Source organism: Triturus cristatus, chromosome 1_1 (assembly GCF_964204655.1).
Source record: "Triturus cristatus chromosome 1_1, aTriCri1.1, whole genome shotgun sequence".
Classification (NCBI taxonomy): Eukaryota; Metazoa; Chordata; class Amphibia; order Caudata; family Salamandridae; genus Triturus; species Triturus cristatus.
In genome coordinates this window covers 1210647594-1210664670 of record NC_140579.1, presented here as the reverse complement: position 1 = coordinate 1210664670, position 17077 = coordinate 1210647594, and positions in this window count along the sequence as shown.

Here is a 17077-nt window from a genome sequence, read left to right as displayed (position 1 = left end):
GAATAAAACAAGAGGCGACGCTAGGACCGAAAGGCTCTGCGCATGCTCACATCGCAGAAGCGCTTGCCATGACATACTTGCTCGGCTTCTGCCAAAAGGTTTCTTGTCTTTATGGGGCCATGTGTTTGGCCCCATAAAGATAAGAAACCTTTTGCGACCAACACAAAGCAAGCAAGTCCGTCCAAATGGGACGGCTCGAAAAGCCAAGCAAAAACGTCATCGACACCTCTGTTTCAATGGCTTGCCACCGTTTAGCATAAACGGTGATGCCAGCCAATGGAACAGAGGGGCGGGGCTTAAAGCTCCTTACAGAAAATACCCTGTTAACACTAAATCTCACCAGCGAGACTGCACATGCGCGCAGCCTACGCCAGGCGAGACCTAAAAGGAAGTGTAGCGTCTAAAAACCATGGAGCAGGAAGTGGAGCAACTTAACGAAAACAATAATAAAAAGTGTGTGCATGCGACTTGCAAAGGAGATCAGTTTATGGCTCTTCAAGCTTAAAAGGTAAATTTGCACTGTAGGTAGGTCTGAGATGTACTCTTGTCCAGGGCAAAGGTAAGTCTGTATTTCTGGTGAAAATGCCCACAAAGATGGTGTGGGTGAAGATAACAAGATTTCTACACATGGGAAAAATCTCAACATTTTAAAATGCAATTGCAATTATGTGGTATGTGTATCCATGCTTAATGATTCAATGCATAGACTTATGCATGCATACATAGAACCTGTGTAAGCAACATCGAATTTATAAAACAATTCCACTACCAATTCTGTGGATATGCAACTGTTAATATCCTTGTTAGCCATAGACGTACTCCAAATGTAGATGGAAACAAACTTATGCTACAACATTTCCCGCAGTTTTTTCCTGTTGTCTAGACGTTAAAATGTTTTGTGAAACTAAATGAAAAAGTTGCATGTTTAGAAGTCATTTCACCCCTTACTTGATACACTGGGTTAGTTTTGAATGACTGCACCTGCCTTTCATGCGGGAGGAGACTAGCAGTGTTGAAATGTTTTTCTTACGCATTCATCAAAAGCCCATACACAGGAGGTGTATAAAGTTGGGGTTGAAGGTCATGGTGAAAAGTCAAAGAAATTAAGATGGGTTCCCAGTACATGACAGTCACTCTCCTGGCTACTAAGACTTCATTCAAAAATGAGTGACGAGAGTGAGAGAGACCGTGTGAGCGAGTGTACCTTCCCTGCGTGTTTTTCATTCGGCAAGCATAGCTCTGCAGACAATGTCACACTGCTAGTCACTCACTACCTGCCTGCAGAAGGCATCCTGAAGCATGATACACAAGTGTCCAACTGAAGACAGTGGCCCATGCACAATTTGAAAGACACTGGGGAAAAGGTGCATGGTCTAAGGCAGTGGCCACAGAGTGCCTAAACAGCATTGGTGGCGCTTCCTCTTGCAGACTCTCTTCCACCAGCTCTGGTGGTGCAGCGAGGCCACCCGAAGGCACAGAGCATCAAAAGGTGCAACTGAGACACAGACATGCTGGCATCAAACGCACTCGCTAAAGTGCACACACACTTCCCGAAGTGTTTTAAACAAGCAATGGAAGTGTTTGTGAACAAGCAAGTTAGGGGAGTGTGCAGCGGCTACACAGCTTCATTCACCTCAAGGCTCAAACTCTACTGAGTGTCTGTGTCGGTGTCGGCTCTCTATGCTTTCCAAAAATAAAATGCAGATATATGTCGAGTTTTAAAAAAATAAGGCAAAACAATGGTGAGCGTGTTCGGAAACCGGAGCCTGTGCAAGTGGAGGGATGCAAGGAATGGAAAGAGGCAGGCTCTACCGCGCAGAGTTTAGTAGCCATTTTGGGAAAGAGACTACCAAGAGATCCATTGCATGAGCAGCGAGAGGAGCCAGGACCACACATACACGAAGGAGGACGCGGTTTAAAACTAATCTTCTGCGAGGAAGGGTCATATTTTAATTGTAGCATTAGCTTTTGTGATGACCTCATGCAGTATAGTGAGATGTGAGGAGAGAGACGCTCGCAAGGGATTCCACTCAGGAAACAGTATCTCTTTTGTTTGCTTTCCATTAAAAACTGCAATATGGAGCAGGGGAAAATAAAATTATTTGAATTTATTGCCCAGTCCATGCTTATCCGCAGTATGCACAAAAATGCCTAAAAGCGTTCTGTTCAGCCCTCACGTACAAGGAGTGTGGAAGACCACTTTGGTTTCTGTTGCCGGCACCAGCTATAAACAACACTAAATCTACAATGGCTAGATGGGAGGAGGGGCCATCACATGCTGTACAGTGTGATGGGCAACAAAAATAATCTCTTAGTTAAATCGCCGGGGAGGGAGCTACGCACACAGGAGGGACATTTATACAAATGCTCCAATAACAACCCATAAACAACAGTTGATGGACAGAATGCAGAACAATGTCATACATTCACCCGAGTACAGACATCTGGGCCTAAATCCATCATTTTTTTCCGTTCCAGTTTGAACCCAGCCATATGTAAATCAGTCTTGACCCTGTGCCTCATGGGTACAGTCCAGCCCGAACTGCCAAGCCAGGTCCTCCCTGGACTGGAAACAAGCATCCTAGGTCCGGTTTCGGGGTTTCACCCCTCTTCAGCCAGGATAGCTTGATTCCAGTGGCATGGAGAGCACGAGACCCACGTCTGGGCATACCCTTCCCACTCGGGGTGACAAATGCAAAAACAACAGCTGATGGACAGAATGCAGAACAATGTCATACATTCACGCCAGTACAGAGATCTGGGCCTAAATCCATCGTTATTTTGCTCACCATGCCAATCTAGTTTGAAACCAGCCATTTGCAAATCAGTCTTGACCCTGTGCCTCATGGGAAAAGACCAGACCGAACTGCTAAGCCAGGTCCTGCCAGGACTGATACCAAGCATCCTAAGACCTGTTTCGGGGTTTCACCCCTCTTCAGCCAGGATAGCTTGATTCCAGTGGCATGGAGAGCAGGGGACTCACGTCTGAGCATACCCGTCCCACTCGGGGTGACAAATGCAAAAACAACAGTTGATGGACAGAATGCAGAACAATGTCATACATTCATCCCAGTACAGAGATCTGGGCCTAAATCCATCGTTTTTGTGCTCACCATGCCATTCCAGTATGAACCCAGCCCTATGCAAATCAGTTTTGACCCTGTGCCTCATGGGAACAGTCCAGCCCGAACTGCTAAGCCAGGTCCTGCCTGGACTGGAACCAAGCATCCTAGCACCGGTTTCAGGGTTTCACCCCTCTTCAGCCAGGATAGCTTGATTCCAGTGGCATGGAGAGCACGGGACTCACGTCTGAGCATACCTGTCCCACTCGGGTTGACAAATGCAAAGACAACAGTTGATGGACAGAATGCAGAACAATGTCATACATTCACACCAGTACAGAGATCTGGGCCTAAATCCATCTTTTTTTGCTCACCATGCCATTCCAGTATGAACCCAGCTATATGGAAATCAGTCTTGACCCTGTGCCTAATGGGTACAGTCTAGCCCAAACTGCCAAGCCAGGACCTCCCTGGACTGGAAACAAGCATCCTAGGACCGATTTCGGGGTTTCACCCCTCTTCAGCCAGGATAGCTTGATTCCAGTGGCATGGAGAGCACGGGACTCACGTCTGAGCATACCCGTCCCACTCGGGGTGACAAATGCAAAAACAACAGTTGATGGACAGAATGCAGAACAATGTCATACATTCACCCCAGTACTGAGATCTGGGCCTAAATCCATTGTTTGTTTGCTCATCATGCCATTCCAGTTTGAACCCAGCCATATGCAAATCAGTCTTGACCCTGTACCTCATGGGAACAGTCAAGCCCAAACTGCCAAGCCAGGTCCTCCCTGGACTGGAACCAAGCATCCTAGGACCGGTTTCGGGGTTTCACCCCTCTTCAGCCAGGATAGCTTGATTCCAGTGGCATGGAGAGCACGGGACTCACGTCTGAGTATACCTGTCCCACTCGGGGTGACAAATGCAAAAACAATAGTTGATGGACAGAATACAGAACAATGTCATACATTCACCCCAGTACAGAGATCTGGGCCTAAATCCATCGTTTTTTTGCTCACCATGCCATTTCAGTTTGAACCCAGCCATATGCAAATCAGTCTTGACCCTGTGCCTCATGGGAACAGTCCAGCCCAAACTGCGAAGCCAGGTCCTACCTGGACTGGAACCAAGCATCCTAGGACCGGTTTCGGGGTCTCACCCCTCTTCAGCCAGGATAGCTTGATTCCAGTGGCATGGAGAGCACGGGACTCACGTCTGAGCATACCCGTCCCACTCAGGGTGACTAATGCAAAAACAACAGTTGATGGACAGAATGCAGAACAATGTCGTACATTCACCCCAGTACAGAGATCTGGGCGTAAATCCATCGTTTGTTTGGTCACCATGCCGTTCCAGTTTGAACCCAGCCAAATGCAAATCAGTCTTGACCCTGTGCCTCATGGGTAAAGTCCAGCCCGAACTGCCAAGCCAGGCCCTCCCTGGACTGGAAACAAGCATCCTAGGACCCGTTTCGGGGTTTCACCCCTCTTCAGCCAGGATAGCTTGATTCCAGTTGCATGGAGAGCACAAGACCCACGTCTGAGCATACCCTTCCCACTCGGGTGACAAATTAAAAAACAACAGTTGATTGTCTGTTACCCCGAGTGGGAAGGGTATGCCCAGACATGGGTCCCATTCCTTCCATGCCACTGGAATCAAGCTATCCTGGCTGAAGAGGGGTGAGACCCCGAAACCGGTCCTAGGATGCTTGGTTCCGGTCCAGGGAGGACCTGGCTTGGCAGTTCGGGCTGGACTGTTCCCATGAGGCACAGGGTCAAGACTGATTTGCATATGGCTGGGTTCAAACCGGAATGGCATGGTGAGCAAAAAAACGATGGATTTAGGCCCAGATCTCTGTACTGGGGTGACTGTATGACATTGTTCTGCATTCTGTCCATCAACTATTGTTTTTGCATTTGTCACCCCGAATGGGACAGGTATGCTCAGACGTGAGTCCCGTGCTCTCCATGCCAATGTAATCAAGCTATCCTGGCTGAAGAGGGGTGAAACTCCGAAACCGGTTCTACGATGCTTGGTTCCAGTCCAGGGAGGACCTGGCTTGGCAGTTCGGGCTGGACTGTACCCATGAGGAACAGGGTCAAGACAGATTTGCATATGAATGAGTTCAAACTGGAACGGCATGGTGAGCAAAAAACGATGGATTTAGGCCCAGATCTCTGTACTGGGGTGAATGTATGACATTGTTCTGCATTCTGTCCATCAACAATTGTTTTTGCATTTGTCACCCCGAGTGGGACGGGTATGCTCAGACGTGAGTCCTGTGCTCTCCATGCCACTGGAATCAAGCTATCCCGGCTGAAGAGGGGTGAAACCCCAAAACCGGTCCTAGGATGCTTGGTTCCAGTCCAGGCAGGACCTGGCTTAGCAGTTCGGGCAGGACTGTTCCCATGAGGCACAGGGTCAAGACTGATTTGCATATGGCTGGGTTCATACTGGAATGGCATGGTGAGCAAAATACCATGGATTTAGGCCCAGATCTCTGTACTGGGGTGAATGTATGACATTGTTCTGCATTCTGTCCATCAACTGTTTTTTTTGCATTTGTCACCCCGAGTTGGACGGGTATGCTCAGACGTGAGTCCTGTGCTCTCCTTGCCACTGGAATCAAGCTATCCTGGCTGAAGAGGGGTAAAACCCCGACACTGGTGCTAGGATGCTTGGTTCCAGTCCAGGCAGGACCTGGCTTAGCAGTTTGGGCTGGACTGTTCCCATGAGGCACAGGGTCAAAACTGATTTGCATATGGCTGGGTTCATACTTGAATGGCATGGTGAGCAATAAAACGATGGATTTAGGCCCAGATCTCTGTACTGGGGTGAATGTATGACATTGTTCTGCATTCTGTCCATCAACTATTGTTTTTGCATTTGTCACCCCGAGTGGGATGGGTATGCTCAGACGTGAGTCCCGTGCTCTCCATGCCACTGGAATCAAGCTATCCTGGCTGAAGAGGGGTGAATCCCCGAAACCGGTCTTAGGATGCTGGCAGGACCTGGCTTAGCAGTTTGGGCTGGACTGTTTCCATGAGTCACAGGGTCAAAACTGTTTTTCATTTGGATGGGTTCATACTGGAATGGCATGGTGAGCAATAAAACGATGGATTTAGGCCCAGATCTCTGTACTGGGGTGAATGTATGACATTGTTCTGCATTCTGTCCATCAACTGTTGTTTATGCATTTGTCACTCCGAGTGGGACGGGTGTGCTCAGGCGTGAGTCCTGTGCTCTCCTTGCCACTGGAATCAAGCTATCCTGGCTGAAGAGGGGTAAAACCCCGAAACCGGTGCTAGGATGCTTGGTTCCAGTCCAGGCAGGACCTGGCTTTGCAGTTTGGGCTGGACTGTTCCCATGAGGCACAGGGTCAATACTGATTTGCATATGGCTGGGTTCATACTGGAATGGCATGGTGAGCAATAAAACTATGGATTTATGCCCAGATCTCTGTACTGGGGTGAATGTATGACATTGTTCTGCATTCTGTCCATCAACTGTTGTTTTTGCATTTGTAACCCCGAGTGGGATGGGTATGCTCAGACGTGAGTCCGGTGCTCTCCATGCCACTGGAATCAAGCTATCCAGGCTGAAGAGGGGTGAAACCCCGAAACAGGTCCTAGGATGCTTGGTACCAGTCCTGGCAGGACCTGGCTTCGCAGTTCGGGCTGGTCTGTTCCCATGAGGCACAGGGTCAAGACTGATTTGTATATGGCTGATTTCATACTGGAATGGCATGGTGAGCAAAAAAGCGATGGATTTAGGCCCAGATATTTGTACTGGGGTGAATGTATGACATTGTTCTGCATTCTGTCCATCAACTGTTGTTTTTGCATTTGTCACCCCCAGTGGGATGGGTATGCTCAGACGTGGGTCCCGTGTTCTCCATGCCACTGGAATCAAACTATTCTGGCTGAAGAGGGGTGAAACCCCGAAACCGGTCATAGGATGCTTGTTTCCATTCCAGGGAGGACCTGGCTTGGCAGTTCGGGCTGGACTGTACCCATAGGGCACAGGGTCAAGACTGATTTGCATATGGCTGGGTTCATACTGGAATGGCATGGAGAGCAAAAAACAATGGATTTAGGCCCAGATCTCTGTACTGGGGTGAATGTATGACATTGTTCTGCATTCTGTCCATCACCTGTTTTTTTTGCATTTGTCACCCCGAGTGGGACGGGTATGCTCAGACGTGAGTCCTGTGCTCTCCTTACCACTGGAATCAAGCTATCCTGGCTGAAGAGGGGTAAAACCCCGAAACCGGTGCTAGGATGCTTGGTTCTAGTCCAGGCAGGACCTGGTTTAGCAGTTTGGGCTGGACTGTTCCCATGAGGCACAGGGTCAAGACTGATTTGCATATGGCTGATTTCATACTGGAATGGCATGGTGAGCAAAAAAACGATGGATTTAGGCCCAGATCTTTGTACTGGGGTGAATGTATGACATTGTTCTGCATTCTGTCCATCAACTGTTGTTTTTGCATTTGTCACCCCCAGTGGGATGGGTATGCTCAGACGTGGGTCCCGTGTTCTCCATGCCACTGGAATCAAACTATCCTGGCTGAAGAGGGGTGAAACCCCGAAACCGGTCATAGGATGCTTGTTTCCATTCCAGGGAGGACCTGGCTTGGCAGTTCGGGCTGGACTGTACCCATAGGGCACAGGGTCAAGACTGATTTGCATATGGCTGGGTTCATACTGGAATGGCATGGAGTGCAAAAAACAATGGATTTAGGCCCAGATCTCTGTACTGGGGTGAATGTATGACATTGTTCTGCATTCTGTCCATCACCTGTTTTTTTTGCATTTGTCACCCCGAGTGGGACGGGTATGCTCAGACGTGAGTCCTGTGCTCTCCTTACCACTGGAATCAAGCTATCCTGGCTGAAGAGGGGTAAAACCCCGAAACCGGTGCTAGGATGCTTGGTTCCAGTCCAGGCAGGACCTGGTTTAGCAGTTTGGGCTGGACTGTTCCCATGAGGCACAGGGTCAAGACTGATTTGCATATGGCTGATTTCATACTGGAATGGCATGGTGAGCAAAAAAACGATGGATTTAGGCCCAGATCTTTGTCCTGGGGTGAGTGTATGACATTGTTCTGCATTCTGTCCATCAACTGTTGTTTTTGCATTTGTCACCCCGAGTGGGATGGGTATGCTCAGACGTGTGTCCCGTGCTCTCCATGCCACTGGAATCAAGCTATCCTGGCTGAAAAGGGGTGAAACCCCGAAACTGGTCCTAGGATGCTTGTTTCCAGTCCAGGCAGGACCTGGCTTAGCAGTTCGGGCTGGACTGTTCCCATGAGGCACAGAGTCAAGACTGATTTGCATATGGCTGGGTTAATACTGGAATGGCATGGTGAGCAAAAATTCGATGGATTTAGGCCCAGATCTCTGTACTGGAGTGAATGTATGACATTGTTCTGCATTCTGTCCATCAAATGTTGTTTTTGCATTTGTCACCCCGAGTGGGAAGGGTATGCCCAGACGTGGGTTCCGTGCTCTCCATGCGACTGGAATCAACCTATCCTGGCTGAAGAGGGGAGAAACCCCGAAACCGGTCCTAGGATGCTTGTTTCCAGTCTAGGGAGTACCTGGCTTGGCAATTCGGGCTGGACTGTACCCATGATTCACAGAGTCAAGACTGATTTGCATATGGCTGGGTTCAAACTGGAACGGCATGGTGAGCAAAAAACAATGGATTTAGGCCCAGATCTCTGTACTGGGGTGAATGTATAACATTGTTCTGCATTGTGTCCATCAACTGTTTTTTTTGCATTTGTCACCCCGATTTGGACGGGTACGCTCAGACGTGAGTCCCGTGCTCTCTATGCCACTAGAATCAAGCTATCCTGGCTGAAGAGGGGTAAAACCCCGAAACCGGTCCTAGGATGCTTGGTTCCAGTCCACGTAGGACCTGGCTTAGCAGTTTGGGCTGGTCTGTTCTCATGAGGCACAGGGTCAAGACTGATTTGCATATGGCTGATTTCATACTGGAATGGCATGGTGAGCAACAAAACGATGGATTAAGGCCCAGATCTCTGTACTGGAGTGAATGTATGACATTGTTCTGCATTCTGTCCATCAACTGTTGTCTTTGCATTTGTCACCCCGAGTGGCATGGGTATGCTCAGACGTGAGTCCCATGCTCTCCATGCCACTGGAATCAAGCTATCCTGGCTGAATAGGGGTGAAACCCCGAAACCGGTACTAGGATGCTTGGTTCCAGTCCAGGCAGGACCTGGCTTAGCAGTTCGGGCTGGACTCTTCCCATGAGGCACAGAGTCAAGACCGATTTGCATATGGCTGGGTTCAAACTGGAACTTCATGGTGAGCAAAAAAACGATGGATTTAGGCCCAGATCTCTGTACTGGGGTGAATGTATCACATTGTTCTGCATTTTGTCCATCAACTGTTGTTTTTGCATTTGTCACCCCGAGTGGGAAGGGTATGCCCAGACGTGGGTCCCGTGCTCTCCATGCCACTGGAATCAAGCTATCCTGGCTGAAGAGGTGTGAAATTCCAAACCCGGTCCTAGGATGCTTGTTTCCAGTCCAGGGAGGACCTGGCTTGGCAGTCCGGGCTGGACTGTACCCATGAGGCACAGGGTCAAGACTGATTTGCATATGGCTGGGTTCAGACTGGAACGGCATGGAGAGCAAAAAAACGATGGATTTAGGCCCAGATCTCAGTACTGGGGTGAATGTATGACATTGTTCTGCATTCTGTCCATCAACAGTTGTTTTTGAATTTGTCACCCCGAGTGGGAAGGGTATGCCCAGACGTGGGTCCAGTGTTCTCCATGCCACTGGAATCAAGCTATCCTGGCTGAAGAGGGGTGAAACCCCGAAACCGGTCCTAGGATGCTTGTTTTCAGTCCAGGGAGGACCTGGCTTGGCAGTTCGAGCTGGACTGTCCCCATGAGGCAGAGGGTCAAGACTGCTTTGCATATGGCTGGGTTCAAACTGGAACTTCATGGTGAGCAAAAAAACGATGGATTTAGGCCCAGATCTCTGTACTGGGGTGAATGTATCACATTGTTCTGCATTTTGTCCATCAACTGTTGTTTTTGCATTTGTCACCCCGAGTGGGAAGGGTATGCCCAGACGTGGGTCCCGTGCTCTCCATGCCACTGGAATCAAGCTATCCTGGCTGAAGAGGTGTGAAATTCCAAACCCGGTCCTAGGAGGCTTGTTTCCAGTCCAGGGAGGACCTGGCTTGGCAGTCTGGGCTGGACTGTACCCATGAGGCAGAGGGTCAAGACTGATTTGCACATGGCTGGGATCAAACTGGAACGGCATTGTGAGCAAAAAAAACTATGGATTTAGGCCCAGATCTCTGTACTGGGGTGAATGTATGACATTGTTCTGCATTCTGTCCATCAACTGTTTTTTTTGGATTTGTCACCCCGAGTGGGACGGGTATGCTGAGAAGTGAGTCCCGTGCTCTCTATGCCACTGGAATCAAGCTATCCTGGCTTAAGAGGGGTAAAACCCTGAAACCAGTCCCTGGATGCTTGGTTCCAGTCCAGGCAGGACCTGGCTTAGCAGTTCAGGCTGGACTGTTCCTATGTGACACAGCGTCAAGACTGATTTGCATATGGCTGGGTTAATACTGGAATGGCATGGTGAGCAAAAAACGGTGGATTTAGGCCCAGATCTCTGTACTGGGGTGAATGTGTGACATTGTTCTGCATTCTGTCCATTAACTGTTGTTTTTGCATTTGTCACCCCGAGTGGGACGGGTATGCTCAGACGTGAGTCCTGTGCTCTCCATGCCACTGGAATCAAGCTATCCTGGCTGAAGAGGGGTGAAACCCCGAAACCGGTGCTAGGACGCTTGGTTCCAGTCCAGGCAGGACCTGGCTTAGCAGTTCGGGCAGGACTGTTCCCATGAGGCACAGAGTCAAGACTGATTTGCATATGGCTGATTTCATACTGGAATGGCATGGTGAGCAACAAAACGATGGATTTAGGCCCAGATCTCTGTACTGGGGTGAATGTATGACATTGTTCTGCATTCTGTCCATCAACTGTTGTTTTTGCATTTGTCAGCCCGAGTGGGACGGGTATGCTCAGACGTGAGTCCCGTGCTCTCCATGCCACTGGAATCAAGCTATTCTGGCTGAAGAGGGGCGAAAGCCCGAAACCTGTCCTAGGATGCTTGGTTGCAGTCCAGGCAGGACCTAGCTTAGCAGTTCGGGCTGGACTGTTCCCATGAGGCACAGAGTCAAGACTGATTTGCATATGGCTGGGTTCATACTGGAATGGCATGGTGAGCAAAAAAACAATGGATTTAGGCCCAGATCTCTGTACTGGGGTGAATGTATGACATTGTTCTGCATTCTGTCCATCAACTGTTGTTTTTGCATTTGTCACCCCGAGTGGGACGGGTATGCCCAGATGTGGGTCCTGTGTTCTCCATGCCACTGGAATCAAGCTATCCTGGCTGAAGAGGGGTGAAACCCCGAAACCGGTCCTAGGATGCTTGTTTCCAGTCCAGGGAGGACCTGGCTTGGCAGTTCGGGCTGGACAGTACCCATGAGGCACAGGGTCAAGAATGATTTGCATATGGCTGGGTTCAAACTGGAACGGCATGGAGAACAAAAAAACGATGGATTTAGGCCCAGATCTCTGTACTGGGGTGAATGTATGACATTGTTCTGCATTCTGTCCATCAACTGTTGTTTTTGCATTTGTCACCCCGATTGGGAAGGGTATGCCCAGACGTGGGTCCCGTGCTCTCTATGCCACTGGAATCAAGCTATCATGGCTGAAGAGGGGTGAAACCCGAAACAGGTCCTAGGATGCTTGGTTCCAGTCCACGTAGGACTTGGCTTAGCAGTTCGGGCTGGTCTGTTCCCATGAGGCACAGGGTCAAGACTGATTTGAATATGGTTGATTTCATACTGGAATGGCATGGTGAGCAAAAAAACGATGGATTTAGGCCCAGATCTCTGTACTGGGGTGAATGTATGACATTGTTCTGCATTCTGTCTATCAACTGTTGTTTTTGCATTTGTCACCCCGAGTGGGAAGGGTATGGCCAGACGTGGGTCCCGTGCTCTCCATGCCACTGGAAGCAAGCTATCCTGGCTGAAGAGGGGTGAAACCCGAAACAGGTCCTAGGATGCTTGGTACCAGTCCTGGCAGGACCTGGCTTAGCAGTTCGGGCTGGTCTGTTCCCATGAGGCACAGGGTCAAGACTGATTTGTATATGGCTGATTTCATACTGGAATGGCATGGTGAGCAAAAAAACGATGGATTTAGGCCCAGATCTTTGTACTGGGGTGAATGTATGACATTGTTCTGCATTCTGTCCATCAACTGTTGTATTTGCATTTGTCACCCCCAGTGGGATGGGTATGCTCAGACGTGGGTCCCGTGTTCTCCATGCCACTGGAATCAAACTATCCTGGCTGAAGAGGGGTGAAACCCCGAAACCGGTCATAGGATGCTTGTTTCCATTCCAGGGAGGACCTGGCTTGGCAGTTCGGGCTGGACTGTACCCATAGGGCACAGGGTCAAGACTGATTTGCATATGGCTGGGTTCATACTGGAATGGCATGGAGAGCAAAAAACAATGGATTTAGGCCCAGATCTCTGTACTGGGGTGAATGTATGACATTGTTCTGCATTCTGTCCATCACCTGTTTTTTTTGCATTTGTCACCCCGAGTGGGACGGGTATGCTCAGACGTGAGTCCTGTGCTCTCCTTACCACTGGAATCAAGCTATCCTGGCTGAAGAGGGGTAAAACCCCGAAACCGGTGCTAGGATGCTTGGTTCCAGTCCTGGCAGGACCTGGTTTAGCAGTTTGGGCTGGACTGTTCCCATGAGGCACAGGGTCAAGACTGATTTGCATATGGCTGATTTCATACTGGAATGGCATGGTGAGCAAAAAAACGATGGATTTAGGCCCAGATCTTTGTACTGGGGTGAGTGTATGACATTGTTCTGCATTCTGTCCATCAACTGTTGTTTTTGCATTTGTCACCCCGAGTGGGATGGGTATGCTCAGACGTGTGTCCCGTGCTCTCCATGCCACTGGAATCAAGCTATCCTGGCTGAAAAGGGGTGAAACCCCGAAACCGGTCCTAGGATGCTTGTTTCCAGTCCAGGCAGGACCTGGCTTAGCAGTTCGGGCTGGACTGTTCCCATGAGGCACAGAGTCAAGACTGATTTGCATATGGCTGGGTTAATACTGGAATGGCATGGTGAGCAAAAATTCGATGGATTTAGGCCCAGATCTCTGTACTGGAGTGAATGTATGACATTGTTCTGCATTCTGTCCATCAAATGTTGTTTTTGCATTTGTCACCCCGAGTGGGAAGGGTATGCCTAGACGTGGGTCCCGTGCTCTCCATGCGACTGGAATCAACCTATCCTGGCTGAAGAGGGGTGAAACCCCGAAACCGGTCCTAGGATGCTTGTTTCCAGTCTAGGGAGTACCTGGCTTGGCAATTCGGGCTGGACTGTACCCATGATTCACAGAGTCAAGACTGATTTGCATATGGCTGGGTTCAAACTGGAACGGCATGGTGAGCAAAAAACGATGGATTTAGGCCCAGATCTCTGTACTGGGGTGAATGTATGACATTGTTCTGCATTCTGTCCATCAACAGTTGTTTTTGAATTTATCACCCCGAGTGGGAATGGAATGCCCAGACGTGGTTCCCGTGCTCTCCATGCCACTGGAACCAAGCAATCCTGGCTGAAGAGGGGTGAAATCCCGAAACCGGTCCTAGGATGCTTGGTTTCAGTCCAGGGAGGACATGGCTTGGCAGTTCGGGCTGGACTGTTCCCATGAGGCACAGAGTCAAGACTGATTTGCATATGGCTGGGTTCAAACTAGAATAGCATGGTGAGCAAAAAACGATGGATTTAGGCCCAGATCTCTGTACTGGGGTGAATGTATAACATTGTTCTGCATTGTGTCCATCAACTGTTTTTTTTGCATTTGTCACCCCGATTGGGACGGGTACGCTCAGACGTGAGTCCCGTGCTCTCTATGCCACTAGAATCAAGCTATCCTGGCTGAAGAGGGGTAAAACCCCGAAACCGGTCCTAGGATGCTTGGTTCCAGTCCACGTAGGACCTGGCTTAGCAGTTTGGGCTGGTCTGTTCCCATGAGGCACAGGGTCAAGACTGATTTGCATATGGCTGATTTCATACTGGAATGGCATGGTGAGCAAAAAAACGATGGATTAAGGCCCAGATCTCTGTACTGGGGTGAATGTATGACATTGTTCTGCATTCTGTCCATCAACTGTTGTCTTTGCATTTGTCACCCCGAGTGGCATGGGTATGCTCAGACGTGAGTCCCATGCTCTCCATGCCACTGGAATCAAGCTATCCTGGCTGAATAGGGGTGAAACCCCGAAACCGGTACTAGGATGCTTGGTTCCAGTCCAGGCAGGACCTGGCTTAGCAGTTCGGGCTGGACTCTTCCCATGAGGCACAGAGTCAAGACCGATTTGCATATGGCTGGGTTCAAACTGGAACTTCATGGTGAGCAAAAAAACGATGGATTTAGGCCCAGATCTCTGTACTGGGATGAATGTATCACATTGTTCTGCATTTTGTCCATCAACTGTTGTTTTTGCATTTGTCACCCCGAGTGGGAAGGGTATGCCCAGACGTGGGTCCCGTGCTCTCCATGCCACTGGAATCAAGCTATCCTGGCTGAAGAGGTGTGAAATTCTAAACCCGGTCCTAGGATGCTTGTTTCCAGTCCAGGGAGGACCTGGCTTGGCAGTCCGGGCTGGACTGTACCCATGAGGCACAGGGTCAAGACTGATTTGCATATGGCTGGGTTCAGACTGGAACGGCATGGAGAGCAAAAAAACGATGGATTTAGGCCCAGATCTCAGTACTGGGGTGAATGTATGACATTGTTCTGCATTCTGTCCATCAACAGTTGTTTTTGAATTTGTCACCCCGAGTGGGAAGGGTATGCCCAGACGTGGGTCCAGTGTTCTCCATGCCACTGGAATCAAGCTATCCTGGCTGAAGAGGGGTGAAACCCCGAAACCGGTCCTAGGATGCTTGTTTTCAGTCCAGGGAGGACCTGGCTTGGCAGTTCAAGCTGGACTGTCCCCATGAGGCAGAGGGTCAAGACTGCTTTGCATATGGCTGGGTTCAAACTGGAACTTCATGGTGAGCAAAAAAACGATGGATTTAGGCCCAGATCTCTGTACTGGGGTGAATGTATCACATTGTTCTGCATTTTGTCCATCAACTGTTGTTTTTGCATTTGTCACCCCGAGTGGGAAGGGTATGCCCAGACGTGGGTCCCGTGCTCTCCATGCCACTGGAATCAAGCTATCCTGGCTGAAGAGGTGTGAAATTCCAAACCCGGTCCTAGGAGGCTTGTTTCCAGTCCAGGGAGGACCTGGCTTGGCAGTCTGGGCTGGACTGTACCCATGAGGCAGAGGGTCAAGACTGATTTGCACATGGCTGGGATCAAACTGGAACGGCATTGTGAGCAAAAAAAACTATGGATTTAGGCCCAGATCTCTGTACTGGGGTGAATGTATGACATTGTTCTGCATTCTGTCCATCAACTGTTTTTTTTGGATTTGTCACCCCGAGTGGGACGGGTATGCTGAGAAGTGAGTCCCGTGCTCTCTATGCCACTGGAATCAAGCTATCCTGGCTTAAGAGGGGTAAAACCCTGAAACCAGTCCCTGGATGCTTCGTTCCAGTCCAGGCAGGACCTGGCTTAGCAGTTCAGGCTGGACTGTTCCTATGTGACACAGCGTCAAGACTGATTTGCATATGGCTGGGTTAATACTGGAATGGCATGGTGAGCAAAAAACGGTGGATTTAGGCCCAGATCTCTGTACTGGGGTGAATGTGTGACATTGTTCTGCATTCTGTCCATTAACTGTTGTTTTTGCATTTGTCACCCCGAGTGGGACGGGTATGCTCAGACGTGAGTCCTGTGCTCTCCATGCCACTGGAATCAAGCTATCCTGGCTGAAGAGGGGTGAAACCCCGAAACCGGTGCTAGGATGCTTGGTTCCAGTCCAGGCAGGACCTGGCTTAGCAGTTCGGGCAGGACTGTTCCCATGAGGCACAGAGTCAAGACTGATTTGCATATGGCTGATTTCATACTGGAATGGCATGGTGAGCAACAAAACGATGGATTTAGGCCCAGATCTCTGTACTGGGGTGAATGTATGACATTGTTCTGCATTCTGTCCATCAACTGTTGTTTTTGCATTTGTCAGCCCGAGTGGGACGGGTATGCTCAGACGTGAGTCCCGTGCTCTCCATGCCACTGGAATCAAGCTATTCTGGCTGAAGAGGGGCGAAAGCCCGAAACCTGTCCTAGGATGCTTGGTTGCAGTCCAGGCAGGACCTAGCTTAGCAGTTCGGGCTGGACTGTTCCCATGAGGCACAGAGTCAAGACTGATTTGCATATGGCTGGGTTCATACTGGAATGGCATGGTGAGCAAAAAAACAATGGATTTAGGCCCAGATCTCTGTACTGGGGTGAATGTATGACATTGTTCTGCATTCTGTCCATCAACTGTTGTTTTTGCATTTGTCACCCCGAGTGGGACGGGTATGCCCAGATGTGGGTCCTGTGTTCTCCATGCCACTGGAATCAAGCTATCCTGGCTGAAGAGGGGTGAAACCCCGAAACCGGTCCTAGGATACTTGTTTCCAGTCCAGGGAGGACCTGGCTTGGCAGTTCGGGCTGGACAGTACCCATGAGGCACAGGGTCAAGAATGATTTGCATATGGCTGGGTTCAAACTGGAACGGCATGGAGAACAAAAAAACGATGGATTTAGGCCCAGATCTCTGTACTGGGGTGAATGTATGACATTGTTCTGCATTCTGTCCATCAACTGTTGTTTTTGCATTTGTCACCCCGATTGGGAAGGGTATGCCCAGACGTGGGTCCCGTGCTCTCTATGCCACTGGAATCAAGCTATCATGGCTGAAGAGGGGTAAAACCCCGAAACCGGTCGTAGGATGCTTGGTTCCAGTCCAC